This window comes from Melanotaenia boesemani, chromosome 18 (assembly GCF_017639745.1).
Source record: "Melanotaenia boesemani isolate fMelBoe1 chromosome 18, fMelBoe1.pri, whole genome shotgun sequence".
Taxonomy (NCBI): domain Eukaryota; kingdom Metazoa; phylum Chordata; class Actinopteri; order Atheriniformes; family Melanotaeniidae; genus Melanotaenia; species Melanotaenia boesemani.
The window spans coordinates 25545862-25564621 of NC_055699.1; positions in this window are offsets into that span (position 1 = coordinate 25545862).

Here is an 18760-nt window from a genome sequence, read left to right on the forward strand (position 1 = left end):
CAGGGCTCCACTGATGGAGGACCACTGGATGTGGTTCTGCCCACAGACAGAACTCTACCAATGTGATGTCAAGCCAAGTCCTGGATCTGAAGGGCTGCGGAGCAACGACAGGCCATCCTATAGCTAATTACCCCTCAGAGACATGAAGAGAATCGCTCAGCTGTGGCTCACACACATTCACCGAAAGCTCGGATTAATCCTATTTCCATTTGTCTCCGGTGACACTGACTTTTTAATGACTCTAGAAAGGTTTTCAAAGCATCTTGTCTTTCACTCTTCCTCCTCAGTTTCATTTGAAAGCTAAATTTTCCATTTTGCCACTTTTTAATCAATAACAAAACGCTTTTGGATTGATCAGTGATTCAAATATTTTTATGCACCGACACATTTCACAGTGTCATTATTTGATTTGATCAGAGCAGCTGCTGTGTTCAATATCAGGGGGATTTTCCACTCTGGTTTGTTGGAATTAATACTAGGCTAGTATTAATTTTACCCATGTGAAGTCTCATTAGTTGTGTGTAGCATCACTAGCCATCATTCCAGCTCATTGTAGACCAGAGTGTGTGTTGTTTTTGGTTATTCTAATCATTCACACCATAAAACTGATCAAAGTTACATCAGGGTTCCTCATCAAATAATAAAAAAAAGGAGCAAACTAAGGATTTTGAGTGTCTCTCTGACTTTTCAGACTGAAGGGAACTGAGTCAAAGCATGCTAGTTTGTATTGATCACTTGGTTTGTAAATCACTTCACTCCGATAGCTTCTATGTTGTGACTAATTTAAAGATGATGGGGCTTTAGAAGCTGCAGCTGCTTTGGTTTTACTTGTCAAGCTTGTGATTACTAAGCAAGAAGCTAACAAACTAACTCTAACTTCCGCTAATGTTTTAGCTTAATTCACCAGGATGTCTTTGCAATCTCTCAGATGAAGACGAGCTTAGGGAGGTGTGAGTCATGAATGAATCATTCAGTACTGGAGAATCAGTTTACTGACTTGTGAATTATGATTCTTTGTCTACACTGATTTACTCACTGACTTGTCCCTGCTACCGCTAGTTGGCTAACTGCAAAGAAGAGACCAAACAACATATACTGTTGTGCAACTACTCTCTATGCATTTGCAGAAATACATCAAGAGAATCATTGTATTTGTGAAAAAAAGCAACAGCTAATGTTTCTTGTTTCTTGCGAGGATTTCTACTTGTCAAGGCTTCATTTTAAAAAATGGTCACACTTGCACATTTATATTGTACAGTTATTTTTTCCTAATGTTGCACTGTTGAAACATCATTCATTCATTCATTGTAACTTTGCTTTGTTGCATTTATATTTTATTTTATGTGTTAGAGAAAATAAATATTTCCTCTTTGACAATTGCTGATTTTTCAGTCCCTTTTCCACTATGAAATGGATTATTTTCCTGTTTCAAATCAGTGATTTTAATGGTATGAACCAGTCAGAATTGGGAGTGGATGTGTGTGTTTAAGGACTGTCATATAACTGTTCTGCAGCATTGCAGCAACTCTAGTCAGTATTCCCACCAAATGTCTGAGAAGCGTTGTGATGCTCTGCTTCCCCCAAAATGCTATTAGCTGTTCTTTTTTCGATGCTTGTCTCTTGGAGATCTTGTCAATCTGCAGAGCGGCTCGTTCAGGCAGGAAGTCAGTTGATGAAGAGCAAAGTGGATCCGGTCGATTTTAAAAATAAAACACTATGTGCAGCTTCTGGATCATGTTTTGCTCTGAAACATCTGCATTACATCATAACCGGCGGCACCAGTCATCAGGTGAGAGAGATCATTTACACCATGGACAATGAGACGTTTATCTTGGAGGTGGAAAGTCACCACTATACACATTCCTATTGCAAAAACGAGACTACAAAGCAGCTGAGACACGGGTCGGACTGGCCAACAGACCTTTTGCTGGTTTGTTGTTCTCCCTAAATGCCCAGACGTTCACCATCTATGTTGCAATCTTTGCGTGATGGAGTGAACTGGAGAACCCAGCTGTGGCAGAGACGCTCTGCTCTGAAACGTGGGACAGGCTACCAGGCGGAAAGCTCGGCATAGCCGCTCAGCTTCGTTTTCAAAAAGGGGTGACTTTGACTCAGAAACCTGATTTCTTTTTCTTTTTCTTTTCTTTTTTGTTTTTTTGTGAGCGACTCATTTAAAACTCAAGTCATAATAAAGGAATTAGTTCATGACTGAAGAATTAAATCCATAATTGTCATGATCTCGTGGTTTTGATTTAAGGTTTTTAGTCTTGTCATGTTTAGTTCTGGTTTCCTGTTTTATTTTGTAGGTTAATTCCCCTTCTGTATTGTGTTCTGTTTGGTTTCCTGTTCATTAGCTCAACTGGTTTGATTTTCTCATGAACTTCATCTGTTCCTCATAAGTCCCTCAGTGTATTTATTGTTCCTGCACCAGTCGGACTGCTACCTGCCTACCTACCTGAGTCTTTACTTCTGCTGCACTGTGAGTGAAACTGCCAGTCGTGGTTTGTTTCCACCAAACACACATAGCTATCACACAACATACACACATCCAGGTTTTTTTTAACTCCTAACTCTGTTTTTTAAGTGAGAGCGAAGTGGAAAATTATAGCAAACATTTACAGTGTTGTGCAGAATTAGTCCCAAACAGGTAATTTCTCATGAAGCCTGGCTGGAATCAGCTGAGTGGAACCAGTGTTGCTGGTTAAAGTGGCGTATTCCAACAGGGCAGCTGACCCTTTCACACACACTTCAATGGGCTGCCAAGTCAAAGATGCATCAACTTTTACCTCCGCACCTTACAAACAGGCAAGTATTGCATAACTAAGGTGAACAACCTAATCATAAAGAAGTGCTCCTGAGTGAGCTGGTCTGATTAAAAACTCTGTTTTCACACTTTTACAAAGGTGGTTTGTTCCTGAAGAAGTTCCAGATTAAATAACAGAAATATCTGATGAGCAAACTTGATTCCTGGGAGCCTAAGCAGTTATAAAGAATGTTATCGATAATGTTGATGTATAAGTTTGACAAAAATAACATACACATTGCTGCATAACATAATTATAATACCTTGATTTTTAGGTTTAAATCTACAGTGTGGTAAGACGCTAAGATTGCGTCTTTTCATGGTGCATCATCTGATACATAAAAACATTAATTTCCTGATGAAAAAAGGTAGAAAAATTTTAAACTAGCAGAAAAAAATACACTTTAATTTGTATCTCTGTGGTCATGACTTGTCGTGATTCATGTGACTCTGTTTGCAAGATTGATCCTGAATGTCATCATTTCTGGGCTTCCCATGGGAGCCCTTCCCCAGAGGCAACACTCTCCCTTCACAACAATAACTAGCTGTTAGTAATATAGTAACTATAGATGTTCGTGTCGGGCAGAGGTGGCTCTCCAGGTCTTTTTTATCCTTTTGAAAGTTGCAGAAACGTCTGTCCAGCAGGCTGTGTAGACCCTTTAGACTTCCCAACACCCCCTCTAAGTTCCATTTTCTCCAATCTTCTCTTCTAAACTGTTATTTCTGTGGCAAACAACACTTAAGTGTTCAATCCTCTTCAGCCCTGGAATGTGTGCCATTTCATATGTGTCTACCAGCGACTTTCAGAGCCCCAGTGGGACATCTATGGGATGTGGCCACGCCATGGGAGATAATGTGCCTCACTCTTCCTCCCTGCAGCCCCACCAGGACCACAGAGGTGTGCACACATTGCAATCCTTATGTCATTTAACAGCAGAGGTCACATTCTTACAGGGTGGGAATGATTTGTCTTGCAATAGATGACTAGCTGTGGTTAGATTGATGTTATTTCGCTCTTTCCCCCCTTCCTTTAATGCTACCATTTTCTGTGACAACAATCTTATTACAGAATGTAAAATAGAAATCATAAACCTGAAAATGAGTTTTATGTATTTTTAACATTTTGCTTCAAATGATGATGTAGCTCTTGTGCAACTGATGACTTTCCAACACATTTGTGACATAATGTCCACAACTGCCACTCTTGACCAGGCCCACAAAAAGAAAACCTACTTTCATAGAAAGATGATTGAGCTTCTGACCTTCCTGTGATAGATTACTGGCTCAAATACATATATAACCTGTATTTTTTGTGCTTCACTGTTTTTGTTTTACTTTTATTTTGTCCCTACTCAATAATAATTTAAGTTAGAAGTTAGAATTATGTTATCAGGATTGTAATTAATGCACATGGTTAGGTTAACAAAAAACACAGTCGCGGTTGGAAAAGCTGTCACTGACAGCGACAGGACATGAAACAGTTGTCCAAAAATAAACTGAATCGTCTACATACTGGATGTCTGGACAAACATTTATAAATGTTGCACAAAAAGCCTGAAAATGAATGTTTGGTGAATTATTTATTTTTGTCATGGTTATAAATCTTACACATTTAACCTGCTTATTTTCCTTTTATACCAGGACATGACAAATAAATATGTATTTTATTTAGTCCTTATTCCAAGAACCTATATGTCACACACCATTGAAAAGCTAGGATCTTGAATCTGAATGATGTATTTCATTAGAAGAATCACTTATTTCAGACCAGCCGCAAATGCATCTCATCTTTGAAGCCATAGTGTATCTAGTAACAGAAACGCTCCTGTTACATCAACAAGGGTCCAGGAAAGTAGTTGGTCCACAGCAAACCTTATAGTCATTAAAACCCATTTTAGGCAAAAGATTTCAGGATTTGAAATGGTTTTAAATGAAGCCACATTTGGAAGGAAAATGCATGTGTGGGATCAGCAGCAGAGGTGAGTATGTGAGTTTCACATAAAAAAACTGACCAAATCTTTCAGCCAAACAGCTGATCCTGCTGTTGACCTGTGTTTGGTGTTGTGATTTGTATTGGATGATTGAAGTCTGATGAAACAAGACATGTTGGTTATTTAACAATGTCTTCATTTAATAAGCAGGAGCTTCATGTGGAAGAGCCATACACGGCCACATTAGCCCGGTACCTCCTCCTCATGCTGGCCACCAGCTTGGTCCCACACTGCTACAGCATGGCATCCCATTCTTCCACCAGCATCTGTCACCAGTCAGCCGATGTGGTTGTGTTGCTCACTCTGGTACCAACAGCTGATCCCACGAGTGCTCAGCAGGGTTGAGGTCTGGACTGCAAGCAGGTCATGTATCCTCTGGAGGTGGTCTCTGATAAACCTGCTCTGTGGGGACCAGTGTGGTCATAGTTTGTCATTGCAAAATACAAAAGGACAGAGGAATGAATTGGGTTCAGCAGCTCTGTTATATGCTCGACAATTACCTTTAAACGCCATGTAAAAATTTTAACAAGAAGTTATTATGCATATTCTGTCCAAAAGTATGGGTATAAAAAAATTTATAAAAAAAAATGAATGAATAAATAAAGCTGAAATATTAAGTGTCATGACACTAACCCGCTCATTGACTCGGCTGCTGGACTAAAAGCGTCCAGAGCTCTGAGCACGAAGTTCCTCCACATGTCCGTGTTCCAGTGCACATGTTAACACCAGCGCAAACAGACCTGATGGTGAAGCACGGTCGTGTAGTCAGAGAAGAATCAGCTGTTTGTCATTGGCAGAGAAGAGTTAGCAGGTTTTTCCACCGTTCATCTCTGTTGCTCATTCCACAGATCCTGTGGATTTTCCTTCCTAATGAGGCTACATTTAAAAGGTGAATAAACAGGCTTTCCAAAGAAAAAAGATTTATTACCAACAAGCATTGTTACAACAAAGAAATATTTTAGTTTTCACTTTCCGGGTGTGACATGGTCTGGCCTCCCAGTATATTGCCGACTTGCTGTGCACCTACTCAGGACACATCCTTTGGCAGAGCTTCCTGAAGGTCCCAAGGACCAGACCTGTTTTAAAACCTGGGGAGACCTGACTTTTCAGGCTGTAGCCCCCAGAACTGGAATGACTTGCCCCTGTTCCTCCGTGTGGTCAACTCCACGGACTCTTTTAAAAAGAGAAAACTTTTTGTTGATGGTTGTAATTTATTTCATGAAATTATTGTGTTATTTTATTGCAGCCATGTTATGTACAGCAATTTGTGATTTTTTCCTTGAAAAGTGCTTTATAAATAAACTTTACTTACCTAGTTACTATTTGACCAAACACTCATTAACTGACCTTTTGAGCCATGTTTATTTAAGCATTTCTCTGAAGGAATACTTTGGTTTCTGCTTCCATTTCACTTTTTAAAATGAGCCCAAATCTGGTCCACTCTGCTATGTTCCATTTGGACTCTTTCTAATAGCATACCTTTTAGTTCTGAAGCTTGCTGTCTTAATTGGAAAACTGAAAATGTGATATACATGCAGATTCAGGTCCCGTCGCTGCTAATGAGACCCTTGTAAAGCACAGAGCTGTAAGAGGGGAGGCAGAGAGTTTCAGGGCGACTCACATCCTGTTAGACCAACACCTGCATGTGGTGACTTCTTCTGCAATTAGATGCCTGGCCCAGTCATTTCTCTCCCAGCACTTTTATTGCATCTGCTGCCCATGACAAACAGCAATAAAGCCATGGTAACCATGGATACAAGTGGGCCACATCTCTTTTCTTGTTCCCTACCAATGCTATTGAACATCCCTCTTTTGAATCTAAGTGGTGGGAGTCTTATGTTTTTCTCCTCTTTCCTCAAGGTGATGAATGATGTGTGGGAAGGAAACAATGCTGCTCGGGCCTCGATAAATAAATAAAAAAGAAAGCAACAAGGTGAAGTTAGATAAGTTAAGATGAAAAAAAGTAATCTTTAAGCCGTGAGGGTTTTTTGTTTTTTCCTTTTCTCAGAGCAGTTAACTGTGGAAGCAGTGAAGCAGAAGAAATGATCACAGGAACATCCCCGGTTTGTTCTACAACTTAAAACATGCATGATCACAAGAGAAAGCGATATTAAGAGGCATGGTGCAGTCTGCCACCCTGACTGACTGAACATCTAATCTCCTGATGGAGCTAATGAACACATCAGCTAATTAGAAGCACAGTAAGTGTGCTTTTACAGCCTCACACAAACAAACAAAAGACACATATGCCATCCCATCCTCATCCTTTTGAAACAAGACCTTTGTTTTTCCCTCGTTTTACTCTCACTTGTGTTGTAAAGGCGGCATACCAAGTTGCATGCAATTCTGTTTCTCCCATTGTTTTCCTCACTCATAGTAATTGTCACAATAGTGGGTTGGTTTGGTGAATTGGTGCCCCTCTAACATATGGGATTAAGTATTTTGATTTGATAATGTTCATACATATTTTTTCTTTAGAAACCTGAAAAAGAAAGGTAGAAGAGTGACAGTGAGAGGACAAGATAACATGAGTGGAGACAAAGATGCTGTGAGCTGAAGCAAGTTGGGCGAAAAGAAATTGTTAAATGACCCCAAGAGGTAGAAATAGAAAGAGAGGGTCAGAATCTGCGATCTGATATGACATTGGCTGCAATAGATTCTTTTCACACCTTTTCTTTAGATGACCTGCCATTGGAAAAGGTTCTCCTCACTGCAGACGAGGACAAGAGGAGACATCATATGTTGGGCACCATCTTAACCTTCCGAACTGTGATTAATCCAAACAGATAGTGAAGATTGTGAGGCAAGCAACCACAATGCAAGCATGCTATTATGATAGAGGTTTTTCTTAAATATATTTTTTTCTTATAATTAAACTGAAAATATTGAGGAAGAAAACAGATTTAAGTGACTTTGAATGTGGCATGGTTGTCGTTCTGATTTACTGGGATTTTCACACACAACCTTCTCTAGGGTTGACAAAGAATGGTCAGACTAGAAATATCCAGTGAGCAGCAGTTGTCTGGACCAGGATGCAGCAGAAGACCACACCGGGTGCCTCCTGTCCACTAAGAACAGGAAACTCACACAGACTCACCAACACTGGACAATAAAAGATGGAGAAACGTTGCTGGTCTGATGAGTCTCCATTCCAGCTCCACATTCAGATGCTAGGCTCAGAATTTGCTGGAAACATCATGAAAACATGGATCCATCCTGCCTTGGATCAACAGTTAACCACCACAGCCTACCTGAGTATTGTTGCTGACCATGTCCATCACGTTATGACCACAGTGTAGCATCTTCTGATGCTACTTCCAGCAGGATAATGCACCATGTCACAAAGTTCAGATCATCTCCACCTGCTTTCTAGAACATGACAATGAGTTCACTGGACTCCAACGGCCTCCACAGCCACCAGATCTCAGTCCAGTAGAGCAGCTTTGGGGTGTGGTGGAATGGGAGATTCTCATCATGGATGCAGCCGACAAACCTGCAGCAACTGTGTGATGCTGTCATGTCAATATGGAGCAAAACCTCTGAGGAAGGTTTCCACCACCTGGTTCCATCTATCACACCAAGATTTCAGGCAGTTCTGGAGGAAAAAGGGTTTCCAACCCGGTTCTAGAAGGTGGACCTGATGATGAGTTTATGTGTTTGGCTACCATTAAGACACTATCAATCCTGTATAATCCCAAAAAGCTACAATAAACTGAAGTATATTTCTTCCTCTTTACTGTTCGTGCTGCAGTCTGGAAAGTTGGAACAGCAAGAGATTTCATTATCCCATTGTATCGCCTTTGTGACTAGCAACAGAGTCACCAGGCAACAAGGCACCACGATCCCAGTGCAGGTCTTGTTCTAAAGAGTCAGTGTTTGCTTTACACTTTCACAGCAACAGTTTCTGTACACAAGCACACACACAAACACTCACCCACACACACAGTCCCCCAAATCCCCCTTTTCAGTCTATAAATCAGTCCTAATCCTTTTGGGTCTGACCAAAGTCCTCCAGACAAATATAATGGGCAATAATCAGCTCTACAGCAGGCAGCGTATTTGCTTGTTTTCTTATGCTCAGATGACCAAACACAATGATACTGTTTTCTTCATAAAAGAGGTTATTAATCTGCTGATCTTCTGTCCCTGTGTGCCATAAAAAGCTTCCCTCCCTACATCTCTGTAATTGTCTCACTCTCTTTCTTTGTGGAAGTATTTATGCTTGCAATCAAACATGGAATTAAAAGTGTACAAAACTCTTTATAAAATCTGTTGTGAATTGCAGCTTTATTTCAAGCTAAATCTACAGTACTTTCTAATGAACTCTGATTTTAATAAGAAAAACTATATGCAAGATAATTTTAGGACAGAAAACATTCTATACTCTGGTGATTTTTAGGTAATGAATAAGGGCCAACACTGTTGCTTACATGCTACATGCAAAGTCTCCCATTTTCCCTTCCTGTCTCATATCCACTCTTGCCATTCTATTTATTTTCTGTATCCCGACTCTTTCTTTCTTTCATTGTTTTTATCTCCTGTGTGTCCTTGGGGGTCTTTGCAAACATTGTGGCCCTACAGCGGTAACCCAACCGACTGCAGGCCAAACAATAAAAGGCTCATGAAATTCAGTCTGGCATGTGGTCCTGCCTTTCTGAATGGAGAAGGGAACAGCACCTGGTATCTCTTGTGCCTCCATTACACACTGCCAAGATTGGAGAAGATTGCTCTGCCAGAACAATAATGTAGACATCCAGCAAAAGCGTCCATCACCCCCACACCTCACCCCATCTTCTCTCCCTTTCACCCACTGCTCACTTTCAACTGCTCGCCAAAAGCAGTATATGTGGGTTCAGGTTCCTCCCTCCTGCCCAACTGGCCTTTATAGAATAAGTCATCACAGGTCTTTATCTCACATATATGGCGCCTTTCTCTTACGGTAGGCTATAAGCTTTCCTTATCATGGTTGAACAAACTGCTAGCCCTCACCCTTTTTCCCAGTCCCTCATCACCTTTTGTCTGTGTTCAAGTCTACAGCCAAATTTTAATGTGAGCTCAGGCGCTCCACTGTGCCTCCACAAGCTAGAATCAGTCAAGGAATTTATCTGTTTTATGGAGTATTATATAAAATCAAAAGAAAGAAAAGCATCTGAAATTGACCAACTCTTCCTCATCGGGCCTACCGAGTCTATAAAACAAGAAAGTAGTTTATGTGCATTATCAGTCTTGAACATGCTGAACTACAATCCTTGTTAGCGAGCAAACAGAGTACTACCACTGAGGGCAGTGTTGAGCAGTATAGCTTATATGTGAAGGAACAAAGAAAAAGAAGCTGCACAAACCGCTGCGTTGCCTCTTTTTGTCTTTTTTCTTAGAATGAACGTTATCATCATCTCATCCCCCATCACAATGTATGCTGTTGTCTGAAGCTGACTTCAGAACTCAGAGGTGAACTCTGAACTCTACACTGCTCTCTGATGGATCTATAAGCTAATAACCATGCTAACATAAAGGATGTATGAGAGCAGCGATGAATTAAACATACATTTTACATATGAAAAGGGAGCATAAATGGACCTTTACAAAACATAAACATAGCTGGTTGAGTCAAAAAGTGCGTAGTTTAAGTTATTCTAACTAGCCAAAGTACATTTTTGTGGTTCAAGGCAAAGCTTATGAGACTAAGTTGCAGCCCCTCTTCGTATATTGGTCATATGTATAATTCAGTCCCTTCCTCTCAAACGCAACATGCTGCTAACAAATTCATACCTTGACTCTTCCTGTCTGATGTTCTGGCCTTGAAGACCACCCACACAGCCCCCTAGCAACTCCACAGCTCTTCTTGTTGCAGATCTGTCATGTCTTGGATAAGATGTTGCTAGGCAGATTGGTCGGTGGGCTGCAAGGCATGACTTGAGCCTGCTGGTTTTCTGTGCTGCCGCTGAGTTGTAATGAAGGGTGAAACTCATGCAGAGGATGCAATTTCTGTAATTCAGCTTGGAGGAGGAATCAAATGAAGGAATTTAGTGAGCAATGCATAACTTAATCACTCAAACAACTGCTGTAGACTCATTTAAAGCAAGTCTATTTGTGACAGACTTACACATAAATATTGCCCATGTAAATCCATAAAGACTTTATTATCATGTAATCTAAACAACATATTATTGTCCACCTCATTAGATCATCATACTAACACTAAAGTAAAGTAGAGGCAATAATGTAGTTCAAATTATAGCATAGTTCATTTGCTTCTGCCACTAATGGCTGTGAGTGGAGCCTTTTCATTGCACAGTAAAGTTTAATAGTATTATTACCTGAGGGCATAATATATCACTTCATGCATATGATGTAAGAGAGCATCTATTTTCATGGGCCAAGTAAAGTATTTGTTTAATGGTTTATTGGCATGCTGTGGGAGGGCAATCAACAGGTCTGTCAATGAAACAACAGGCCCTGCATTGTGTTACTAACTGGTTCAATGCAAACAATCACTAATCAGAAGGCCAGGAAGTATTATCAGGGGAGCTGACATAGTAGGAAATCCAGACTGATTGTTCCTACCACCCTATCAGGAATAGATCAGCTGTGCAGTGACCAAGTGTTATAAAATGCATAATTAAATCATCTATGAAAAATGTATGTTTTATGGGGGAAAAAATGGTTGTGTAGGATCGATCTGATCCTAGGCTATGAAACGCACCCAGCTTTAATCTCAGGATCAGAAAGTTCATCATTGTGGAAAAGATACTGAACTAAATCCTTCAAAGGCCAGAGACTTGGAGATTTCATCAACTAAAAAGGACAGTGTGAGTTCCAGTAGAAAAAAAAAGAAAACAGAGTGATGACACAAAGGATGACTCGATGTGAAGGTTCAGAGACCATTCACTCACTGACACCCGATAATCAATGTGCTTTAGCTTGACAGCATCAGATGAGTTTCTGGGGCTCTGCACATAAGATCTTCACCGTCAATAAAAACAACTTCACTTGTCCTCACAAGTTCTGACATGGGTCAATAAAGACCACTGCATCAAAGGTTTGATTCTGATAGATTCTTTCAGGTAATCCTGTAAGAGAACATCCTGGGTTAGAGATCATTTACAGACACGTCTCGTGAAGGAGTTCTGCATTATTTCAAGATTTCAGTTTAATCTAAAATAAATAGACTATTTATCAGAAAGAGGAATTTGTTATCAAGCTGTCAAGGGAGTATTTTAGCTTTTATTTGTTCTATCTATGCACAGAATTGGTTTGTGTGCAATTTTCCCCTCTTCATATTTTTTCAGACATTTTCTAATCTCGTTCTAGGAGGAGTTAGCTGAGAGAGCACCGAGAGCCAACGAACCATTAACACACCTTGTCAGTGTAAATGTAGCTCATCATCAGAGGATTGACTCTGTAAATGAAGCTGAATTCTTTTGATTTCTCCAATGACAAATATCAGAGCGGGAGGGGAAAAATTCATCAGCATTCAGTTGCTGCAGTCACACACACTGAAGCAGCCATCAGACTTTCTTCCAGCTTTCATACACGAAACGCACAATGCAACAGCTCAGATACACAATTCAATCCTCAAGGTTCTTTAGCATCTTTGAGATGCTCCAATATGTATTGGTTCACCCACATACAACCTCAGGCACACCTATTATTTGAATGGAGTATTTAATACAGATTGACCTTGACTTAACAAAAAAAAAAAAAAAAGAAAAGAAAAAAAGAAGAAGAAGAAATCCTGTGTTGGTGTGTGTTGAGCTTCCTGTCAGTAAGTGAGTTGATTGTTAAGTTGTGTTTTTAGAGGCTTTACAGATTTACACGCTCAGCAGATGAGAGACTGAAAGACAAGGGAGTGGGGATGGTATTAAGGGAAGGGAAGGGAAGAGGGGAGGGGTGTGAGTTACCTATCATCTGATGCTGCCTCTCTTGCATAATCCCTTGATTTCAAATGGAAGGAAAATGCTGATGAAGCCACGGAGCAGAACAATGAAAGACAGGGAGAGAAAAGAAGAGCGGAGCTGCTGCCCTCTTCTTTGGTTTTATATGAATTCCTGACAAGGCAATCATCCCCTTCTTCACTAAGTTTGTGTTTTCCAGGCCTGCGTTTTGACTGGATCAGCATTCTAATGAAAGACTCCCAACGCCCCAAAGCTCAGTTTGAATCCCTTAATAAACAGTCAGCAATTGTCTGCTTTGTTAATATGCGACCCCTGTTGTGCACCTGTAGAAAAAAACTCCTGGAATAATAATGTTTTCATCCTTTCAGCACTACAAAAGTCTGTCCTTCACTTCTATCAAACTAGTTTTAAATCATTTAAGAGAAAAAAATATATATATTTTGGACAAAAGATTTAAGAGCCAGGATATCTCCACCTCTTACTAAACTCTTTCATCTTTAGCATGATTTCCTTCATACTTGCCTGTGAAGCTTCATCTCCTGGGTCCTGCATGAGCTCCAGAATCGGACACAGAATCATCTGTAGTTTGCAGTGTCTGTCAGGCTAGCCGCGTTACACTACAATACAACCTAGAAAACATTAACATCAAACCTGCATAACTTCAAACCAACCCCTCCTGGATGGATGTAGAGTAACAGCTTCAGGCGCTTCTGTGCTTCTGCTGCATGTGTGTGTACATCATTTGGTAAGATGAAAGTATTTTCTAGTTCTGGATTACTTTTGTGGATATAGTGTGCTGACCAGCTGGTACTGAGTGTTTGTCAGGGTTTCGGCTCATTACACAGCGAACAGCAGGAAACTCTGGCAAGTGTTAGGGGTTTTAAATTAGCAAACAACAAAGGTAAGCCAAAATTCTTTTCTATATTTCATGCAAGCTATTTACATGCCAAACAACATGCAAGAGATTGAGGAGGAGGTGTGACGGTGCATATTTTATGATGCATAATTAAGCTTTATCAACGCTGTAGTTACCATCAGAACCACAAGCTGTGTAACTGCATATAAATGCACACAAAAAAAAAAGCTGTTTGATCAGCTGGGTTCAGGTGAGAGAAGCCAAAATCATCCATGTATTCACAACCAAATGCAACAGTAGAACACCTCCAATCAAGGAGGAAATGCAAAGGTTTGAAGACCAGATGAATGAATGTGTGACATTTCATTAAGACCCTTCGTCAAAGCACCACAGACTCAGTTCCTCAGTGTTTCTGTCAACCTTGCAGTTACAGCCCAGTTCAAAGACCATTTGTAGACCATTGTAGACTGTGGTTTGTAAAGCAGACCGCAATGGAAACAAGTAATAATTTAAAAGGTTAATCTTGGGGGATAGGATGAGCTGGATTTTCAGGGGTTTGAGTCTTGTTCTGTATTCTCAGGATGATTTCACTGGGTCGCTGATTAAAGTTGGATGGTGGAAGAGCCACAGGAAGGTGGATAGGAAGGCAGGTGAGCATTCAAGGTAAAGTCTTTGCACATGGGAGAGAGGTAAGTTGCACAGGAAAGCTGCTACTTCCAGAACACGAGGAACACTGAGAAGCACAAGAACAAGTTGATAACCTCAAGAGGCAACACAAAGAAGTCTGATTACCACTCAGAGGAGGCTGACAATTTGAGACTTGAAGCTCCAGTAACAAGGCTGATGAAACGCAGGGTTTCATTATAAGGGCAGCAGCCCAGACTCCACCCAGGAGAACGAACTCAACCTGTGGATCAGAGAAGAAATACCCAAAAGAGACATCCAGTGGAGAACTATGACAGGTGGAATGAGTCACTTCCCTTTACCTTCATCAGAACCAGAACCAGGAGGGATGTGGGGGTGGATAGTACAGGAAAGAGGGGTCAACAAGCAGTATATTTCTAAGTCAGGGATACCTGCTGAGAAAGAAGAAGAGAACCACAAATGAATGACAATAACATCAGATATCAGGAGCCGTGACAAAGAGATGCAGAGAACAAAGTTGCAGAAGAGGAAATGTATTTGGAAAAAAGACAAAGGAAAAAAAATCTGGAAGCTGCATCTGCTAAAGAACCACTTCCTTAACTGAATTAAATGGGGATGTAAATCATGTGCTGGGACTGCCCTGTCTGCCACTTATACAACAGAAGAAACTGAGGCAGAGCACGGAGCTGCCGGTCTGTTTGAGGTTCGACTCGCAGCCCATAAATTTAGACTTCTGTGTGAACAACCTGGCAGGAGATTGACCGGTGGAAGGATGAGGCAGGGCCCCCAGAAGCGAAGATGGCATTTGTTTGAACGCTCGCCCATTGCCTCTGATAGCTGAATTAAACACTGACTGTGAATTAACTGGAGGAAATCCACAAACAGAGGGACCAGCTCAGCACCTGTTTCCTCCGGTGAATTCACGAGTCCTTCAAAAGGATGCAAATCAAAGTGACCGTCTACCACAAAATGATGTTATCAAAGGATGGAGACAATGTGGTTTGTAAAGGGAACTGGCAGAAGTCACTGTTTGTGTTTCTCCCTTGTAAAAAAGCAGAATGACTGCGGTGAAAATCGCTGCTTGCGCCTCTGTTTGCCTTCAGATGAAATACTTGTTCCTGTTTAATCTCTTTGGCTGTGTTCTCCACCTTCATAGCTGAAATGTATATCTAACATTCCTCATCTGTGCTGTAATTTATTTTGCATGATTTCCTTCCCTATCGTTCTTTCATATTCCCCCTCCTTTCATCCTCTCTTTCTGTGTGCTGGAGAATTGAAAACAGCAGTGGAAACCAGTCTTTGGATTGTTCTTTATTCACACTCACTTCCTGTGTAAATAAGGAGAAGTCAAGTGTAAACTTAATCTTGCAGCTGGTTGTAAACTTGTATGGAGTTGGTAAATACCGTTGGGATAACACACAATCCCCACTCATTCCTGTCAAACCTTCCTGCTATTCACACCACTTACCAGGAAGTAGGTTGGCATTGTGATGTTTCTCTTTATACTTTTCAACCTACTGAACTACAGAAAGGAATGTAGGTAAAGTTTTAACATCCTTATTAAGTCTTTTGTTGTTTTCATTTCATTTCTAGGTTGCAGACTGGTTCAAATATAGATCTAGACTATATACTGAAGAAGTAATCAGCTCCTCATATGTTAATTACAGATATGAAGATAGCAAACAGCTCCTTCATAATGACCTCCCCTGAGCCTTTGCATGGTTATCCAGCAGTGTGCTAATGGGGTTACTCCCATTCCTCTGTGGCTTTCAAACCACCATCTATGAGACCACATAGGCATTATTAGAGTAAACACTGAACATTTACATATTCATCATTACAAACATGACCCAAAATAGTACTATTAAAAGACTGAGATGAAAGGTTTAACATCCTTGAACAGTATAAGACAAATAAAGAAAAAAGGAGTGTTGTAGTCCAAGTTTTCCTTGCGGTATTATTCAGTCACACACACACACGCAGGAATTCAGCTCTGCTGTTCAAAAAGATTCATAGTTTTCTTTTTGTAATGATGGTCCTCAGTTATATTAACAATACTATCTATACTCACTGGCCGCTTTATGGATAAATGTCCCCCACACCATTACACCAGCAGCAGCCTGAAGTGTTGATCCACGGCAGGATGTTTTCATGATGTTTCCACCAGATTCTGAGCCTAGCATCTGAATGTGGAGCTGAAATGGAGAATCATCAGACCAGCAACGTTTCTCCATCTTCTATTGTCCAGTGATGGTGAGTCTGGTGAATTGTAGCCTCAGTTTCCTGTTCTTAGCTGACAGGAGACACCCGGTGTGGTCTTCTGCTGCTGTAGCCCATCTGCTTCAAGGTTGGACGTGTTGTGTGTTCAGAAATGCCATTCTGCAGACCTTGGTTGGAACCAGTGCTTATTAGACGTCCTGTTGCCTTTCTATCATCTCCAACCAGTCTGCCCATTCTCCTTTGACCTCTGACATCAACAAGACATTCTGGTCCAGACAAATGCTGCTCGCTGGATATTTTCTCTTCTTCAGACTGTTCTCTGTAAACTCTAGAGATGCTTGTGTGTGAAAATCCCAGTAAATCAGAACGACAACCAAGTCACTTAAATCTGTTTTCTTACTCATTCTGATGCTCAGTTTGACCTTCAGCAAATCGTCTTTACCATGTCTACATGGCTATATGCTGCCATGTGATTGGCTGACTAGATATTAGTGTTAACAGGAAGCTGAACAGGTGGATCTGATAAAGTTGTCGGTGAGTGTAGCTCTGTTTTTATGTGGCTGATCTCATCTTTTTTCATACTTATACCAGGCTTTCTAAAGCAGAATTCATATAGTAGTTTTGGAAAAAGTTTAAAGACGACTTTCTCTGATGTAAACTACTTGGCATTTCACACATATATATGATAAAAAGCTTCAGCAAAGCTGGTAATTTGCAAACAAAACACAGAAACATTTTGCCAAGTGAAGGCCAAAAGCAGAAGCCAGTTATGTTTCTTTTTAATCAACAGGATCTGGGTCACAGCGCAGAGTTGTTGCTGTTTAACTGTTCAGTGTGTGGTGCTTTAGAGACATCTGTTCAATCAAAAGTTTTACTATAGTTTGAGCCTTCAGTTAGAGTAATTTATCAGGAATTTCAGAGAGACAGTGTAAGAAACCCTAAGGAAGCATACTGTGCATTTCATTTTCCCTGGTGTTCATTGTTTTGCGATGCTGAACAGTAGTCAGTGTTTGGGAAGTCATTTGAATGCTGACAGTTTTATAAACACCAGCTGCTGATATAATAACACTGAAAATGGTGCATTCAAATGCCTTGTGGCATGTAAAGGGGGCCATTCACAAAGCATTTAAATCCCATCTTCTGCTATCAGAGTGTTCTCCCAGTATGAGACCCTTTAGACCAGGAACCACCAACTCCAGACCAGAATCATTTATTTTGAATTAGGTGTGTTGCTGCAGGGAAACATTTAAAATCTACAGGACACTGGCCCAAGAGGTCTGGAGCTGATGATATCTTTAGTACTATCAGTCTATTTTTTCATCATTTCTCAAAGACTATTTAACATCCCACTGTGCATTTACTCACCAACACCTTCATAGGCCTACACATCTACCTCTCAGCCCCTTTATGCATTCCAGCTGACCTATTTGTTCCTCTCTTTGTCCTCTCTACATGGGGAAAGCTATCTTGACAGAAGGAGATAAGCATCGACCAGACGCTTGGAAACACATAAAAGAAGTCAGAGAGGGAGAGAGTTGTTTCTCAGTACACACAATCTTCCCTAGCAGCCATGTCTTGTTTGTACACTGGAGAAGTGGCAGGATCTTGTGTTTCACCAGCTCTTGTCAAGTAGCTTCGCTGCTACACCGACTACTGCTGTCATCCCAGTATGCCCTGTTGTTAAGAACAGCATGCAAAGTACTGTTGGACTGCTTTGGTGTTGCACACAAGATGCAAAGGGGAAAAAAAGAAGAAATCAGAGCAGCAAATCAGGCCTAAGATGAGAATTTCCCTGCTTATTTCATTCACCGTTCTTTGTCTACGGCCTTTTATTTTCTCCCAGCCTCTCAAATGGTGTAACATGACTCCAGCCTGATGTCTATCGCAATCCTCATTACACCTCTGTTGTCCTTTCCCAGACCTACATAGAAGAACCTCTGTCTCAGATGGTCCCTTTTGCAGTCTCTACATTGTTTTCTAGAAAACTCCCTTTTTAAGGCATGAGGCATGTTATATGAATTCCAAAAAATAAAGCTTCTGTACTTGGACTACTTAGACACAGGAAATGCAGTACAGTTGGGTTGTAATGTTATTTGGGTAAGAGATGGCGCTCATACAGTAGACTCTGCATGTAAAAGGCCAAAATACTGATGTCTATGAAATTAATTTAAAGAATGCAACATTTGTGACATATTGGCTTCTCAACGAAAAATAAAATCTAAATTCATGAGACTTATATTCTGTGCAGCAGACAACAAAAACAGAAGTGGCAACTCTGACATCTTAAAGACTTTCTTCAAACTCTGCGGTAATTTCATCTAGTTTGCAATCGAAAGCGTGCTCTCCACAG